We start from the raw sequence: 18,950 nt of genomic DNA, 5'->3' as shown, positions 1-18,950 counted from the left end.
TACAGTCCTACGCAGAGCAGTTGCCATATCAGGCTGTTATGCACCTGGATAGAATACTTTGTATGGATCAGCTGTAAATGTTGGTAAGGGTCCTTATGGACATGCTGAACTTCCTAAGCCACCTGAGGAAGAAGAGGCGTTATTATGCTGCCTTGACTGTTGTATTGATGTGGGAAGCAGGACAGATGGTCGGTTATCATCACTTCGGGAACCTTTCCATTCCAGCTCCACAAATGTAGAAAGGGCCTTTCTTCCCTCCTTTCTTCCAGAAGTCAAGACCAGTTCTTTTATTTTGCTGACTTTGAGAGTTGTTATAATTTCACTATGACACCAAGCCCTCTAACTCCTTCCTGTATTCTGACTCATCGCTGTTTGATCTCTGTCCTACCATGGTGGTAACAAACTTGTAGGTGGCATTCATTCAGAATTTGGCTAGTACAGTCATGGAAGTACAGGGCGTACAGTAGGGAGCTGGGAACACATCCTTGCAGGGCACCAGTGTTGAGGATTATTGTGGAAGAGATGCTCTTGTCTAGCTCCACTGATTGCAGTCTGTGGGTCAGGAATCAGTGAGTCCAGTTGTAGAGGGTGGAGCTGACCTAGATCTTGCAATTTTGAGATTAGTCTGGAAAGTATTATGGTGTTGAAAGAAGAGCTGTAGTCAGTGAGTAAGAGCCTGACAGGTGTACCTGTTATCCAGATGTTCCAGGGATAAATGCAGGGAGAGGGAAATGGCATTCATGTGGACCTGTTTCACTGTTAGGCAAATTGCAGGAGATCGAAGCATGGAAACGGACCCTTCAGTCCAACTAGTCCATGCTAACCATGATCCCAAGCTAAACTAGTCCCATCTGCCTGCGTTTGGCCCATATCCCTCCAAAACTTTCCTGTTCACATACTTATTCAGATGCCTTTTAAACATTGTAACTGTACCTATACCCACCACTTCCTCTGGCAGTTTATTCCATACACTAACCCTCTCTGTGTATAAAAGTTGCCTCTCATGTCCTTTTTTTGATCTTTCTCCTCTCACCTTAAAAATATATCCCTTAGTTTTGAATTACCACACCTGAGGGAAAAGACCTTTGTCATTCACCTTATCTATGTTACTAATGATTTGATAAACTTCAACAAGGTCACCCAGTCAACTTCAACGCTCTGAAGATCTGGACCCCGGGGGTCTCTCTCTGTTCCGAGATCGGTCAATAAACACTCGCAATCGGTTTAGTTCTTTAAGACTTTACACTTTATTTCTTACACGGCCAGGCGGAGATCATCCAGAAACACATAGGTTAAACACTTCCATGTTCCTCAGAGGCTCATGGCTTAAAACAAAGACATTTTAATACTTTTCTTAAAGAGAGGTACAGGCCAAAATTGTACCAATTAATTAATGGAATGGTTTTATTGACAGCAACTCAGTCCCATGATATTTCCTGGGAACCAACTTTGTTTTCCAAAACTTAGGCCATTCTTATCTCACAAACCAAGTTTTTGCACCGGCACTTGAAGGTCAGTTAGGATGGCCAATAGTGTCTTACCTATTCTAGTTATTTCTATGCTGTAAAGGAAGCATTGTCTGCTAATCTTTGTTGAGACAGACTGTGGAAACGCCAATTATGCAGCTTTAGCAGGGTTAAAAGCCATTTTATGCAGCTTTGAGCAGAATTGTCAATTTGCAGCTGAGAAGCCACTTTGTCATATTATTTGCATTAAGAAGCCATTTTATTGCCACTTAAGTTAGTAAGAATATGTATTAAGTGGTTTGTTCCTGACAACAACTAGTTACCTACTAATATTCAGGTTTCAGATCCTCAGCTCCATTGAAAAAGTCCCAGCCTTTCCAATCTATTTTTATATCTCAAACCATTCCATTCCCAGCAATATCCTGGTAAATCTTTTCTAAATCCTCTCTGATTTAATAGTATTCTTCTTATGAAAGGGCAACCAGAATTGCACACTGTACTCCAGAACAGGCCTCACCAACATACTGTATAACCTCAACATGATGTGTGTTATGATATGTTATGACACACATCTAAAGTAGATGAGACTTCAACCCAGGTTTTCTGGCCCAAACGGAAGGGGTTCTACCACTTTATCACAAGAGCACCTTTTATAGCCTAGCTCTGTATCTTCTTGAAGCAGGTGGGGACTTTTGCTTGTAGCAGGGAGAAGTTGAAAATATCAGTGAATACCTTTGCTAGCTGGTCCGTACCAGATATAAGTGCATGGCCGGGGGACTCTACTGCTTTCCTTGGGCTGACTCTCAAAAGATTGATCTGTCATCTGCAGACAGACAGAACATGTGCATCCGCGACTGTCAGAGCAGGTGATGCTGCACCACTGGCATTCTGCTCAACCTGAGTATAGAAACATTGAGTGCATCAGGGAGGGTTGGGTTTTTGTCTACAACCTTGCACTGCTTTGTTCTGTATCCCGTTATGTTGTATAGGCCTTGCCAAAGGCAGCGGGAGTCCATACGATTGGTTTGGGTCTCTAACTTGGTCCGGTACTACCTCTAGACATCTCTGATTACTTGGATTTTTTAAATAAGTCATCCAACTTGAATGGTGCAAGCCTGGTCTTCAGTAGCCAGTGGATTTCTCAGTTCATCCAAGATTTCTGGTTGAGGAACACATAACTTGACTTCTTTGGTATGCAGTCCTCCACACACTTGCTAATGAAATCTGTGACAGTGGTGGCGTACTAGATTGTCATATAGATTGTCTGCTGAATTCTTGAATATGGCCCAGTCCAGTGATTCTAAACAGTCCTAGTGAAGCTCTTTTGCTGCCTCAGACCAGCATGATACTGCTTTCTGTGGAGGATCCTTCCATTTCAGCTTCTGCTGTAAGCAGGGAGGAGAATCATAGAACTGTAATCTGATTTTCCGAAGTATGGACAGAGTATGGAGAGATAGGCAGCTGATTCATTTATAACTGATACCCTTTGTCTGGCAAGAGAAAATGTCCAATTGTGAAATAGATCAGACTGACCTTAGCCCTCAAACTTAAAAGTAACTTCATATTAGCCAGAATTCAGGCCAGCAAAAGTCCAGAGGTTCATTAAATACAGTTAGTTTCTAGTAAGAAATAAACTAGAGAAAGTAATCCCAGCATCAGTGTAATGAATTTCAAACATTTTACCATTGCTGTAAAGTTGCTGACGTTTGACAAAAGCACTTTGAGTAATTTATGGAATGGAAGTGGATTTGATAAATTATAGACAAACAATTCCTGAAACCTAATGAATTACTTTCATTCTTGGTCTTAGTTATCCAGTTTGACCAGGATCAGTCATTATATATAAAATCATGAGAATAAAAGTATTAACTCTGTGGTTAGAATATATGGGTATATACAACAGGAAGAACTGGCAAATAAATGTTCAAATCCTGCCTGAAGTGCTATGCAGCTATTTTGTATTGAGTGACAGATATACATTATGACTACACATTTATTGAATGGATATATGACACACCAAGAATGTAATCTCCACATGCCTAATGCATGAATGACAAATAGTTAGCACTTCAACAGCAATCATCATGTTGAATGGCTCACTTTAAATGCAGACGTTAGATGAAGACACAATATGAAAATATGGGGAGAGAAGAAAATATGTCTTTTAACTTAAAAAAAATACATGCCTTTGTTCTTCCTTCTCATGACAGTTAGGTTATTCCTACTAAGATACAATTGCCTTGCAAAACTTTAACACTAAGACCCATTTAGTAAAAACGTTTCCATCACCTTCTCCTGAATCCAAATGTGGCATGATCATTAACAGTGTGCATTGCACTTGTGAGTATATGTTATAAAGTATATGAAAAACTGAAAAAGGCTCCTTTGAATTAAACATTTAATTGAATTAAAACTTCATTTCAAATTTGATATTTTCACTTACCACTGGTAACAAGTAAAGCAAGTATTGTTGTTTTTATGTTCAAGCAGGAGCTGAGACTTATTGCCAAAAGGATGATTTCTAAAAAGCAATGAATGCAAAATGCATTTTAGCCAATTGTTATTACACAGATGCAAGTAATGCACAATGATAAATCCTGAACAATACTTCCTAAACTTACCCCGAAGAGGAGTTATCACTACTTTTTAAAATTCCTTCTTGGATTTGGGCATTGCTGTCAATCTGTAGTCTCATGTAGACCAGACCAGGTAAGGATGGTAGATGTCCCCTTCTGAAGGACATTATTGTACTAGATGGACTTTTACAACAATCAAAAAACTGTTTCACAGTCGCTATTACTAAGAATAGTTTTAAATGAAAACAAATCTGGATCAGAAGTTCCATCAGCTGTCCTGGTAGAATTTGAACTCATGTCAGAACATTAGTTTGGGCCACCTCATCTTCCACAGTTCTAGAGTGCATGGCATTACACAAAGTGCAAGTTCAGACCACATACGCAAATTATCCAGACCAAATATTGCAACAATTCATTTCAGGTTACTTCAAATGAAAAGCTAGATACCCAATTATGAGAAGGCTGGAATGTTCCTTTTTTGTGACAATCATACATCACTACCACAATACATTCCAAATGATCAAACATGGTCATCCATGGGTTATCTTTTTCAATTATTTAAGATACTACTGTCATTTCACATCAAACAAATTAATTTTATGAAAAAATCTATTAGGATTGTCACCACCTATGTGCCTTTTAAAATTCCAGTAAAATGTATCTTGCATTCAGAGACTGAACAAAGAATCCAAAATTGGATCTGCCTTTTAGTACAGTGTAATGCATCGATTTTGAACTTGGCACACAGATACGTGGCAACAAAGTGCAACTGTCACGTTTAGGATTTGTGGGATTTATGAGTAAAAGTACACACTGGCTGATCCTAGTAATATTTCTTGCTAATGCGTGAAAGGTGAAATGACAATGTTTAGTTCAGTAGTCATTTTCATTTCTCCTGTCTCTCGTGGATCTTGCAGCTGCTCCTGAGATTGCAGACTTAGTTAAAGATTTATTACTTTTTATTTTACAGTTATTGCAGTTATTATATTTTACAAATAAGATTTATTTCCATTCTGTTTCATCAACATTAACTGTTTTTTTTAAACTGATGTTTTTAAAAAATGAGTTTTTAAGGGTCTACAGCAAATAGCTGAGATGACTTCTATTCTAAATTCAGAAATTTAAAAAAGACGATATGCATCTTAAGAGGTCTTTTTTAACATTGCAAAGGTTTTTTTTGAAAATTGAACAGTTTGTTCAAAATAAGGAGGAGCTGTATGTTCGTTCCAGAGAGTCCTACACATGGTCAGCTCTGGAGAAGATTTTTTTGAGGAATTTACTGAAGAGGTGTCATTCTACTTCAGTTAATCAGCTAATTGATTGATTGTATTTAAGTTTTATATGCTTGATAAATGTTTTATATATTATATATATATTCCATTTTAACATTATTTTCTGGAGGTAATGAAAGTTAGTTTATTTTATATATAAAGGCATTCATGAAACATCTGGTTTTTTAGACTTAATGATATTAAGGCCATATGTAAGGTACAGAGTGAGATGGCTGGTAGATTTAGAAAAGTTATTACACGGCAGGATCCGTTAAATGGGTGACTGTCAGGAAAGATAAGAACGTAGTTTGTAAGTTTCTGGCGGCTAGTCCTCAATCAAATAGATAATCAGTTTTTGGAATTGTTGAAGGAAATAGTCTCCCCGAGGAAAATAGAAGGGCCGGTTAGTTAACGGACACTTGGAATGATTCTTATGTTAGGCAGCGTTTGACAAAATTTAATAGAATTATTGTTATAGAGGATTCTCCTGTCGGGGTAATGAGCGTAAATTTAGGATGGTTTGTTGCCTTCCTGATGCAAGGATTAAGGATGTTGCTAAATGTTTCAAGCATATTGTTAAAGGCAAGATTAAGAAGCTAGAAAATATTGTACACATTGTGGGCGGCACGGTGACACAGTGGTTAGCACTACTGCCTCACAGTGCCAGAGACCCGGTTTCAATTCCCGCCTCATGAGTTTGCACATTCTCCCCGCGTCTGCGTTGGTTTCCTCCAGGTGCTCCGGTTTCCTCCCACAGTCCAAAAATGTGCAGGTTTGGTAAATTGGCCAAAGGGGTATATGTAGGGGTATGGGTGGGTTGCGCTTCGGCGGGTCGGTGTGGACTTGTTGGGCCGAAGGGCCTGTTTCCACACTGTAAATCTAATCTAAACTGCCCATAGTGTTAGGTAAAGGGATAAATATAGGGGAATGGATCTGGGCGAGTTACGGGTCGGTGTGGACTTGTTGGGCCGAAGGACCTGTTTCCACGCTGTAAGTAATCTAACCTAAAAAACATTGATAGGTATGACATTTTTAGGAAAAGATTAAAGCAGTACAGAGTGAATTTAAGAGGTTAGGTAGAAGATTAAAAAAGAAGAATGATAAAAGTAGTAATTTTTGGTTTACTCCCAATGCCAAACTCAAATGAAGGAAGGAACAAAAGCTAAAGGAGAAAAATAAATGGCTGAAGAGCTGATGTATTGTTCAGGGATTCAAGTTTTTGGACAATTGGAATGTCTTTTGGGATAGAACAGATCTGTTCAAAAGGGATAGGTCTAATGTAAACTAGAAAGGGACCAATATCATAGCAGGGAGATTTGCTCATTCTATTAGATTCCCTACAGTGTAGAAACAGGCCCTATGGCCCAACAAGTCCACTCCGAAGAGCAACCCACCCAGACCCATTCCCCTACATTTACCCCTGCACCTAACACTTTGGGTAATTTAGCATGGCCAATTCACCTAACCTGAGCATCTTTGAACTGTGGGAGGAAACCGGAGCACCTGGAGGAAACCCACGCAGACACGGGGAGAACGTGCAAACTCTACACAGACAGTTGCCCAAGGCGGGAATTGAACCCGGTTCCCCAGCGCTGTGAGGCAGCAGTGCTGACTACTGAGCCACCGTGCTGCCCAAAGTACTGGGCAAGAACGTTCATTTATTACTTTTCAAAAAAAATCCTCACAATAAAGTGTAGAAGAATACAGATCAAGTGAATTGGGAAAGACCTGGCAAATGCAGTAATAATGTGGGAAAAAGTGAGATCAAAATGCAGAAATAATAAAAGAAGGCATATAATTTAAAAGACGAGACTGCAGAACTCAGATACAGAGGGATCTAAATGTCCTAGCTCATGACTCACAAAGTCTAGTTTGCCAATACAACAAATAATTAGAATAAGAATCTTATTATTTATTGTGAAGGGTAGTGAATACAAAAACATGGAAGTTATGTTTCATTTATACAGGGCATTGGTGAGACCTTACCTGAGATAATGGATACAGTAATGATCAACTTATTTGACGATGGATGTAAATGCAATGGAAGCAGGTCAGCGAAGGTTTACGAGACTAATTCCTGGAAACAGATGTATTTTCTTATGAGGAATAGTCAGGCAGGCTAGGTTTGTATGCGTTGCAGTTTAGGAAAGTAAGAAGTGACTTGATTTAAACACAAGACCCTGTGATAGCCTTGACAGAGTAGGTGTGGAAAGGTGGTTTCCTCTTATGGGAGAACAGTTTAAAAGTAAGGGATCGCCCATTCAAGACAGAGATGAAGAAAATTTCTTTCTCAGAATGTTATGAATCTTTGGACCCTTTTCCTTAAAAGACAGTGAAAACAGATTCTTGGAACGTTTTTAAGGAAAAAGGAGATAAGTAAGGCAGCAGAGGGCTACTGGAGAATAGGAGGGTAGGTGGATCAATCAGAAAATTCATGACCTTAATAAATGGCACAGCAGGCATGAAGAGTCAAGTGGATTACTCTTGCTCCTAATTCACATTTCTTATGTGAGAAAGATTTCAAAGATGCACTATTTTTTGTAGGTCACAGTGAGGTGAAATTAACAGCTGTAAATTTCTTCATCCCTGTGTAAAAACAATCAAGTATACAAAGAATTCAAGGCATTCAGTTTATGGTACAGATTTGGCAGTTGTATTCTGTCACTATAATGCCAAAAAAAATATGAAATTGTCATCCATCATCACTCCTTGGACATATTCCGATCACTAGTTCTAATCTAGCCAACATATACATCCATGATCTAATGCATATTTGGAATGCCAAGTATCAAAAATGCGATTACGCACAATTTTCTACACGAGAAATAGTAATAAGCTTTCCAATGTTGAACGCGTAGTTTAGTACACTGTCCGAGATTGCAAAAGTCAAATCCTTTTCAACACTGTGCTTCAGAGTAAACTTCAACAGCTCAACATATAATTCCAATTTTTGTTCCTACACATATGAAAATAATCCAAAAGAAAACCAAGAAACGTTTTTGATGAAATTAAGAAAACCGCACAAATTGCTGCAGTGTTTTGGAAACATTATCAAAACTTTGTTATCTCAGTTGAGGAAGGAGCATTTATTCGAAAATGACAGAGGCACAAAATTTTGCTTCTGCTGAAAAACTGCCACTTTCTCAACTGAACAGAGATTAGGTGATTTTTTTTCTCTCCCAGAGAGTTCAGTCTTCTCTCCCTTAACAAATGGTGGAAGAAGAAGAATATTTTTAAGGCAGAATCAGGTAGATACTTGATAAGCAAACAATTGAAGGGTTATCGGGGGGTAGGCCAATTTATTGAGCAAAGCAGGTGCAAGGGACTGAGTGTCCTACTAAAAAAGCCAAGGATCCCACATGTACTTTTTCTTCTTTTAAAAAGGCCTTTGCAAGGTGATCTGCGATCTTGTGTGTACAGCCTGGGTTTTCCTGCTCCTGCACATGCATTGTATTTTTGCATTCTGTTGTTGGAGCAAGCAAACCTTAGTAAAGTAGAAGCATAAGATCATCTATCAATTATGTTAAATCCTCCAAACTCACTACTTTGTTTCAAAAAAAATAAATCTCTTTATTTCTTATATTTGTAGAGATGAAAATATTAATTAGGATGCTATCAATGCAGTGTATTCCATAATCAGAATCCTGTCACATTACGTTGTCCTTTGTTCAACCAAGGGCAGATTTAACCCATTTAGTCTTTGACACAGCAAGTGAGTTACTTCCAGTTGATGAAAGTGCAATGCAGAACACTTTATAGAAATACAAATGCATTCCTCCCTGGGAACTGAAACCCATTTCATACTACCGCTGAATACTGCCGCATTTCACAGATCAAAATGGCTCTTTGCCTAACCTCACAATCTGCTTTTCAATGAATACTCCTCTTAACAACAGCTGCTTTATTTTCAGAATGAGTACATGGACATTCTTGCATTCTACTGCAGTGGTAGATCGACAACGCTTTTAGGGTCATTTCATGTTTATATAACTGTTCAGCGTGTTCAACCCAAGAATGAATTTATAACCTCAACAATTCGAAGAGCTGCAAAAAAAATCGTCAATTCTATTGAATGCTCATTTTTCATTCAATCTTCCTACTTATAGATTTAAATCCTGTGAAGTATTAATTTATCCTAGATTTTTAAAAAAAGCATTTGGAGGTGCACTAGATTAGATGCTTTCATCCTTGAATTTTAAAGATTTCAAATTCATTTCAGTTTTTCTCAACACTAGCAATGATTGATGCAAAATTGACAATTCTACTCGCACCAGAAAGTGTCAACATGTAAAAATATCACACTGGTGATAAAGGGTGCTTTTCTGAAGTGAGGACTGCAATGAAAGCATATGAGAACACTTTTCATCTAACTTCCAAGAGTTGAGCCCTGACATTAGGTACCTGAAATTGAAAACTCTACTATTGACCACTTTCAAGTTCATAAGTCAAATCTTTCCAAAGACAAACTTAGCAAAGCTAGTTCATAGCAGTTCTACACTTCCATTTACATCAAATGCAGTTCACATTGACATGAAGTTCCAGATTTAAACACTTTAAAAGTTAAAATATTATCTATTGAATTTTTCCTTCAAAGGATGTGACATTAATGATTCATGGTAACCAAACAGCAGTGCAAGCAATTTGAATTATATAATCCACCATACAACAAATGGCTTCAGCAAAGATATCTACATTAAAACATGTCAACCAAAGAGATTTTTGCCTTTCACAAAAATGTATAGTATTAAGACAACACGCATTTCTGGAATACTTTACTTACAAACTTAATGGATGTTCACAGAATCTTCCCGAATTGGGGTCTAAATTTTTGCCTTTTGTTTAGAGGAGTGTGGTTGGACTCTAATTGCCATACTTCAACTTTCTTTGGAAGAAATTTAATTCTTTTCCCCCACATTCCCCTTCATTTTTGCATGTTGGAAATACCTCATGTGCAAAATATATTCCTGCCCCCACTGAGGTCAGGTTTTTCATTTGGAATGAGAGACAAAACTCAGAATTGCGGATGCCTATTAAAAACACACATGGTTTGATGGTTCATAAAGAAAATCAAAACCATGATCATGTCTGGAGCACTCACAGGTAAATGGGAAGTGTTTGCACACACTCAACTGTCACTATATGGTGTTCTAATGCGATATAGGGTAAGTTTAATGCAGACCAATCATTGACAACTGTTTTGTAAATACAAGTTAAATGCTACACTGACCAATGGAATAGAGAAAGCACCATAAAGTAGTGAAAAATATTACAAAATGTCCCATATTTTAATGGTGCTATATAACTGACACAAGATGAAGAAAAATGTTTTCAACTTGGACAGAAAAACTGGAATTTCATTTTGGATTTGACATCATATTTTTGAGGAAAACAAAAACTTGTTCTCATCTGTCCAAACAATGACTGCGTTTATGTACTAATAAGTTTCAGCACAGTAGGTATCCTATTCAAAGAATGAATGGCAGCTTCAAGACATTATAACAATAGATTGCCGCTTTGATGTAGTTTCCGGTTTGCCGACGAAGCTAACAGGATCATAAGTATTAGAAGTCTCATTCCTTCACCCAACCACTCCTGGCAAAGAAAAATAGTAGCATGCATTTCTTTTAGTCTCAAAGGCATGCAAGTGCTCAGTAGATGATATATTAATTTTCTTCCCCCAAGAAAAATCAAATATTTTCCATTGATATTACTTGGAGGACTACACACAATACAGACAGTGTGAGTGACTCGAGGGAATACATGTGCAAGTGTAACACAGAGATGGCATGAACAATCTGAGGGGTCATGGGCTGTGGGTAGGTTTGAGAGAGAGAGGGATAGACTTTAGAGGGACAGTAAACACCAGATGGGATACAATGTGTTTTCCAGAGACCAGGTGAGAATTTGGAACCAAGAATATAAATAATCTACTATTATTCTTTGGCCAGTACACATTGAAATAATGGCAGGGAAATTTCTAAGTCACTAATTCTAGGTATATTCAAGACATGTACAGTGATTCAGGGCAGTGCTGGCAGAGCAACCTACCCTAATTTTATTTTACTGCTGATTCTCCATTTTAAATTCCGTATCATGATGATTTTATATGAATGAGAGAAAGAGCTTTTTATAAAATAATAGTTCAGAACTTGCTTTTGCAAAATTCACACACTATGAAGTATTTTTTTCAGAAACTGTTCATTTGTACTCTGTTAGAAACAGAACGTGGGCATAGAATCAAAATCACAGCACTTAGAAGTACGCGAACGTTTGAATTTAAAGTTTATTGAACTCTATAATGTAGAATATTCTGCACAAAAATCTAAAACCAAAATGAATGGGAATCCACAATTCTCCAAGATCTTCCCATGGATTACCCAAGTTTATCCATCTATAAAAGAACTGAGCTTATGTTTCTTTTAGGTGAACAATTTAGTAAACAAAACAATGCCTTTTGTGTAATAAATGATTGTATTGTAAGTCAAAATCCCAAATAGTTAAAATATCAAAACTTTATCTAAAAGACTGTTCTAAAGAGCTTGTCATTTGTAAATTAAAAGCTTTTCCTCCTAAGAACTATCTTAAAGGTTTAGAACACTCCAGAAATACTGCACACAATAAAACACGTTGCCTAATCTTTTCATACACTGCATTTCAAATTTCTTCCATCATCATGAGTATTATAAAGTCCAAACTAATTTCAGAATGTTTATTTTTTTCTCATGAAGCTTAATGAAAACTGGTTTGAGCTGGGTGAAACCAGAACAAGCTTGCTCAAATCTCCTTTCACACAAGCTAGTTACCACAGAATTCTCAGGAGTGAACGCTGCTATTAGTTGATGAGGTTTCGTATACTCCCACAAACTTCCAAATGGCAATAACATTTTAATCAAATTTTCAGTGCCAGAAGTCATGCAATTGCTTTTAGAAATTCCATTACAGTATCAAAAATTTCTGATCTTGATAATACATGAAAATAATTTTGTAAAAAGTAAGAAATTTACCATGAGTAAAATAAAGTGTCTGTTCCCTCACAGCAAACATGTTGCAAAAGCTCGTAAATATAACTGTCCTGTTTTCCTTCCTGTTATTTCTATATTTCAGATTTACAACATGACCAAATCCAAGCCTTCACCTGGTGATTTACAGGAACATAGGATAAGTTATTCTTGTAAATTCACATCTTTCATGTGGGAAAGCAGTAGGCTTCTACTGAAGTCTTCTCTAATATGTTCCAAATTCTCATCAAATTGAACTAATGTACTCTATGACACAATAGCCCACTTTATACACCAACAACTCTGACCAACAATCTGATTGCAAATCACCTTAAATTTGGTAACTTCAATTGAAAAAAAAACTCGAAACTCTTAAGCTCAACCTCTGCCCAGAATTGGTGCAAGGGGAATCTTAGCTTCACCTTCAGCTTTGGACTCCTTCCACAATGTGTTTTCAGAAGTGAACATCCTACATTTATAATTACCATCTTTTACATTATAAAGGGGGAATATTATGATTCTGATTGTACTTTCTCATTGCTTTACACTATTAACAGTATATGTGCTAAAAGCAATGCATATTACAATGTGCAATGTGGCTTATGCGATTTAATACTATGTTTTCCAGCAAAAATTAACAGATGCTGTGTGTGTAATTTACACAACCAATCATTATGATAGAGTGGACTGGTTTAAATTAGATTCTTTGATATTATTTACTGATTTGCAGTTTTGAAACAGTCATGTAAATCTATAAAATTATAAAACTGTCACAAAAAACAAACATTGAACATCAAAAAAGACTGCAACGTAAATACATGGAAAGCAATAATTACGTAGGTATATGTCGATGTAAATTGACAGATCGAGATCTTCTTTAAAGTGGCCTTAATCTAATTTAGTACAGAAGAAAGTTGTGAAAATGTTTTGTTGTATGATATCAAACAGTATTTGTCATTAATAAGTTGATGCACTTGTTAATTAGAAAATAATGTTAAACAATTTAACATTAAATTGCCAGGCTAAATTTTGGCCATTTTGGCTAAGTGTCATTTACAGGAAGTTTCTTGAAAGGTTCCCCTCTGTTGAGCATTCTCTCACAACCTTCTGCTTTTCACATCATTCATTACGCATCAGGTTCCATGGCACACTTCTGGTTGAATTGTGCAAACAAAAAAGTGGAATTGATGACCTTCCAGAATTGATACGACATACTTAAACCTCACATACTCTCCAAGTCAAAGGCCGCAAGCCCGAAACTGTAACAAAAAGTCTATTCCCCAATGAAAATTATCTGTAAACAGCTGTGAAGGGTAGCAGGTACTCTGGCTTATGGCTAGGTGTTTGTAGGTCTGGCAGATGGGATGGAAGAGAAGGGGGTTTCAGCCTTTCCTCTTAACTGCTGAAGAGGCCACGTCACTAGACGCTGATGGCGTGGACCAAGATGGCAACCTTTCCTGATGAGAAGAAGTTCCAAGCTAGAACAAGAGTCATTCACTTTCTACAGTCCCCGAGAAGTGCCATCACGTACAAACTCTGTCACAGACACACACTTCCTATCAAGTCTACCATTCTCAATGCTGCATGAAGTAGCTTCACTCAACGGCTTTCACTCATTCATCCTGCCAAAGTACTTGCACCCTCTGCTCCCAGCACTTCCTATTCAGTCACTGGAGACACTCTTCTGACCTCACATTACTATTAACAGCTCATTGTGCCACTTTCATTTCACTCAATCCTTCCTTTTGTCAGGATGACCTTGACTTGTAAATCCCCCACCTCTTCCCGCAAGATCTCATGCTATCCTTGTATCTATCGAGTCATCCTTCATAGTCATTATCTCCATTTAGTCCCAGCAAATTGGCTCCAAACTCCACTTTCCCCACATTTAGGAAAGCATGGAATGTCCCCTGATAACCTCCCTTAAAGTTTACTACCTAAATTGCCTTAAATAGGATTCCAGTTAACCCCTTTGACTGAGATTAAACAATTGAAAATGTGTTGCTGGTCAAAGCACAGCAGGCCAGGCAGCATCTCAGGAATAGAGAATTCGACGTTTCGAGCATAAGCCATGGTAGGTCCTGGCACATTTTGCAGGTATGACACTGAGACAGAACAATGCTGTAAAACAACATATCCACCCTTTGACTATTTAGTGCTGATAACCTTGACAAGCTACCTGGCCTTTTGACAATGAAAAAGGCAAGGCAAAGGTGCTTCACGTGTTCAAATAAGCATACTGAGTCAATGCTAAGAAAAGAAGCAAAGAACAGAGGTATGCATCTGTGCAAGTGCAGGAGATGGATGTGTCCCTGAATGCAGTAACCTGATGGGAGCATTGCAATATAAGGTGACAGTGACCATTAAAGTGCAAAGTGCTAGTGAGTTCTGAGCTCGTCCAAGATTGGGCACAAGACTCATTTAACCCATTGAGTATGCTCTAATATTCAATGAAATTGTGGCTAATCTGATAATCCTCAACTCCAATTTGCTGGTTTTTCTTTATAACTATTGATTCCCTTGCTGATTAGAAATGTGTCTATCTCAAACTGATTACGCTAAATAACCCAGCCTCTACAGCAAATTGTAGACAACAAAGTCCTCCTCCTAGCAGTCTTAAATGAATTACCCTTATTTGTGATTATGCCCTCTGATCCCATCTTCTACAAGGGGAAATGACCTTTCCACGTCCATCCTGTCAAGCACCCTAAGAATCCTGTACTTTTCAATAAGGTCACCTCTCATTTCATTAAACTCCTATGAGTACAGGCCCGACATCCTCAATCTTTTCTCATAAGGCAGTCCCTCCATATTCTGGATTAGCCTATGATCCTTTGCTGGACTGCCTACTAAGTGATCGTAATGAGGTCAGCCAGGTGGATTTCATATTATGAGTTCCCTGATTGAGGCCGTTAATCTGATCGGGGCTGTTAATCTGATCTAATCAGGGATCTCAGGCAGACAGAGAAGAACAGGAATGTCTTCACTGTGTTCCACACCTGCACACACACACACACATGGGTGCTGGGGGAAAAAAAAAAGTGGGGATTTAAAAAAAAGAACAGGAATGTCACCATGAGAGCTGGCTCTGAGGGAGCTGGACATAATGTGTTTCAGGTGTAACTCAGTTCTCATTAGGGGATTGTTGTTTCACTGGCTGGTTACAGCCTATGTGTTACTCTTTTCTCTTTTTTTGAGAAAAGGACAATGTTAATTTTATGGTAGGGTTTAGCCCTTGGACTCTAGTTTTCTTTGTTTTTTTGCACGTGTCTTCACTTTTTAATTGGTGATTGGATTGAGCCTTTGTGGAAGACATACATTCTACCAGAGGAGCTGTTCCTGTGGGGAGGCCTAGCCCTGGGACTGGGCCTCTGAAGATTGAACACGTGTGTGTGTGCGCGCGCGCTGGGAGGTGAGCAGTTGCTATATCCTGGAGTTTGGGAGAACACCTTTCCTTCAGGAGTGGACCAAACCGCTGTGAGTTAACTGCAACTGTACAATGTACTGTTCCTGTGAGTGGGCCTGGTTTTCCAAGGCTGGGCCAGGACTCTATGGAGACTAAACAACTGTGCGCTGTGGGGTGTGCATTTGCTGCCTTCAGGAGTGGACTCTGCCCTTGGTTGCGGACTCTGTTATTAGTAACGGACTCTGCAGTTTGGAGCAGACTCTATTTCCGACAACGTACATCGTATATTGGAGTGGACTCTTCCTAGAAATGGATTCTACATTTTGAAGACTGCATAGATTTGGACTGTGTACCAGAAAGGACTATTTTTTTGGTAACTACCTGTATTGTGGTGTTTCCTGGATCTATCACCTGCACTTTCTTGTGTGTCTCTGGGACTGGCAGGCCTTACTGTGAGCTGGGAGACTCATGGGTCGTCCTGAAAGCTGTCACCCCGAGAGCCGGAGGGCGGGTAGGCCATCCTGTGAACCTGAAGGTTGGTAGGCTGTCCCGAAAGCCAGAGGGTGGGTAGGCCACCCTGATGCCAGTTTCCTGAGAGCCAGATGGTGGGTGGGCCGTTCTGAGTACTGTCGTCCCGATAAGGGATAATCGGGACGGGCTGTCCTAGAGGTGGTTGAAAGGTGTCAGAGCAGCTTAGAACCAGAAGGCGCGTAGGGGCAGGCTGAGATCCGGAGGGCTTGTGGGCTACCCTGCACACTGTCGTCCCAGGGAAGGGGACTGGCTGCCCGAGAGGTGGTCGAAAGGTGTGCCAGGATAGCCCACTGGCCAGATGGCACATTGGGGTGGGTGAGAGCCCAATGGTACATAGGGGCAGACCGCGAGCCAGAAGGTGGGTAGCCGTCCTCAGCACTGTCACCCCGGGCGGGTACCGGGGCGGGCTGTCCTCGAGGTGGTCGAAAGGTGTGTCAGGGCGGACTGAGAACTGGAAGGGGCATTGGGTGTACCGAGAGCTGGAAGGTGGGTAGGGGCGGGATGCCTTAGCGTGGTCGGAAGGTGGGAGGGACAGGGGCTTGCTGGGTCTGCATTGTCTGCACTTTTGCATGTAACAGTATTGTCTAATGTACAAATGTCATTGTCACTGTCTTGTCATATGTGGTTCTGGGATTTGAGGTTTGTCCTCAGCTCCCTGTAAAATGGTTGAACGGTAGGGCTTGAGGCTTAGCTTTGCTGCTCCTCTCCCTTGTAAAATTGCTCTCTCTTGTGTACAGCTGTAAATGTTTTTTGTAAACTGTTTTGTAATTTGTTTAGTAAAAAAAAGAACAGGAATGTCTTCACTGTGTCCCACACCTGCGCACACACATGGGTGCTGGGGGGAAAAAACAAGTGGGGATTTCAAAAAAAAGAACAGGAATGTCACCATGAGAGCTGGCTCTGAGGGCGCTGGGGCACTGTCAAAGACTCTCCATTTATGTCAGGAAGGGCTGGTGTTATAGTCAGTGTGTTACTGTTAGTTTCTGCTTCCCTTTTTTTTGGGAGCAGAACCGGATTCCTGAACTGGCTGAATTACTTAGCCAGTTTGTTAACTAGCATTCCTTTTAGTGAGGACTGATTGTTAAACTCCTGATGCACATAATGTGTTTCAGGTGAAACTCAGTTCTCATAAGGGAAATGTTGTTTCACTGGCTGGTTACAGACTGTACGTTACTCTTTTTGAGAAAAGGATAATGTTAATTTTGTGGTAGGGCTTAGCCCTTGGATTCTAGTTTTCTTTGTTTTTTGTACATGTCTTCACTTTTTGTTGGTGTTTGGACTGAGCCCTTGTGGAAGACATACATTTTACCAGAGGAGCTGTTCCTGTGGGGAGGCCTAGCTCTGGGACTGGGACGATTAAACACCTGTGTGTTGGGAGGAGAGCACTTGCTGTATCCTAGAGTTTAGGAGAACACCTTTCCTTTGGGAGTGGACAAAACCTTTATGAGTTAACTGCATCTGTGCAATGTACTAAGTTCCTGTGAGTGGGCCTGGTTTTCCAAGGCTGGGCCAGGACTCCATGGAGACTGAACACCTGTGTGCTGTGGGGTGTGCGTTTGCTGCCTTCAGGAGTGGACTCTGTCCTTGGTTGCAGACTCAGTTTTTAGCAATGGACTCTGCAGTATGGAGTGAACTCTGTTTCCGATAATGCACGTTGTATTCTGGAGTGGCCTCTTCCTGGAAATGGATTCTATATTTTGAAGACTGTGTATAGATTTGGACTGTACCAGAAAGGACATTTTTTTTTGGTAATTAACTGTGTATTGTGGTGTTAGTGCAGGTGATAGATCCAACAGTCTTGTGTGTCCCTGGGTCTGGCAGGCCTTACTGTGAGCTGGGAGACTCATGGGTCGTCCAGAAAGCTGTCACCCTGAGAGCCAGAGGGTGGTTAGGATATCCTGTGAACCTGAAGGTTGGTAGGCTGTCCCAAAAGCTGGAGGGTGGGTAGGCCACTCTGATGCCAGTCGCCTCGAGAGCCAGATGTTGGGTAGGCCGTTCTGAGCACCATCATTCTGAGAAGGGATAATCGGGACGGGCTGTCCTAGAAGTGATTGAAAGGTGTGTCAGAGAAGCAGAGAGCCAGAAGGCGTGTAGGGGCAGGCTGAGATCCGGAAGGCTTGTGGGCTACCCTGCACGCTGCCATCCCTGGGAAGGGGATGCGCTCTCCTAGAGGTGGCTGGAAGGTGTGCCAGGATAGCCCACTGGCTGGATGGCGCACCGGGGTGGGGGGTGAGAGCCCAGTGGTACATGGGGCAGACCGAGAGCCAGAAGGCGGATAGCTGTTGTCAGCGCTGTCATCCCGGGCAGGTACTGGGGCAGGCTGCCCCAGAGGTGGTCGAAAGGTATGTCAGGGCAGACTGAGAACTGGAAGGGGCATGGGGTGGACTGAGAGCCGGAAGGTGGGTAGGGGCGGGCTGCCTTAGAGTGGTCGGAAGGTGGGAGGGATGGGGGCTTGCTGGGTCTGTATTGTCTGCATTTTTTTTTAATGTAACTGGATTCTCCTTTTATGTACAAATGTCATTGTCACCTGTCTTGTCATATGTGGAACTGGGATGAGGTTTGTCCTCATTTCCCTGTAAACTGGTTGAATGGTAGGGTTTGGGGCCTAGCTTTGCTGCTCCTCTCTCTCGTAAAATTGTTGTTGTATACAGCTGTAAATGTTAACTGTTTTATAAATATTATAAACAGTAAAAAAAAACAAG

At 40.2% G+C, this 18,950-nt stretch overlaps 1 protein-coding gene across 2 annotated transcripts in view; it reads right to left on the bottom strand.

The window, feature by feature from the left end:
* sptbn1 (spectrin, beta, non-erythrocytic 1) overlaps nucleotides 1–18,950 on the bottom strand; it is a 298,918-nt gene that overhangs the window by 247,671 nt on the left and 32,297 nt on the right. The window contains exon 2 of one of the 2 annotated variants that reach the window (XM_060831503.1): nucleotides 3,910–3,987. The exons of the other annotated variant lie outside the window; for it this stretch is intronic. The gene's annotated coding sequence lies outside the window, so the exon portion shown is untranslated. The remainder of the gene's footprint in view (nucleotides 1–3,909; nucleotides 3,988–18,950) is intronic. 2 annotated transcript variants of the gene reach the window in all.

This window comes from Hemiscyllium ocellatum, chromosome 10 (assembly GCF_020745735.1).
Source record: "Hemiscyllium ocellatum isolate sHemOce1 chromosome 10, sHemOce1.pat.X.cur, whole genome shotgun sequence".
Taxonomy (NCBI): domain Eukaryota; kingdom Metazoa; phylum Chordata; class Chondrichthyes; order Orectolobiformes; family Hemiscylliidae; genus Hemiscyllium; species Hemiscyllium ocellatum.
This window is presented reverse-complemented; position numbering and strand designations above follow the sequence as displayed.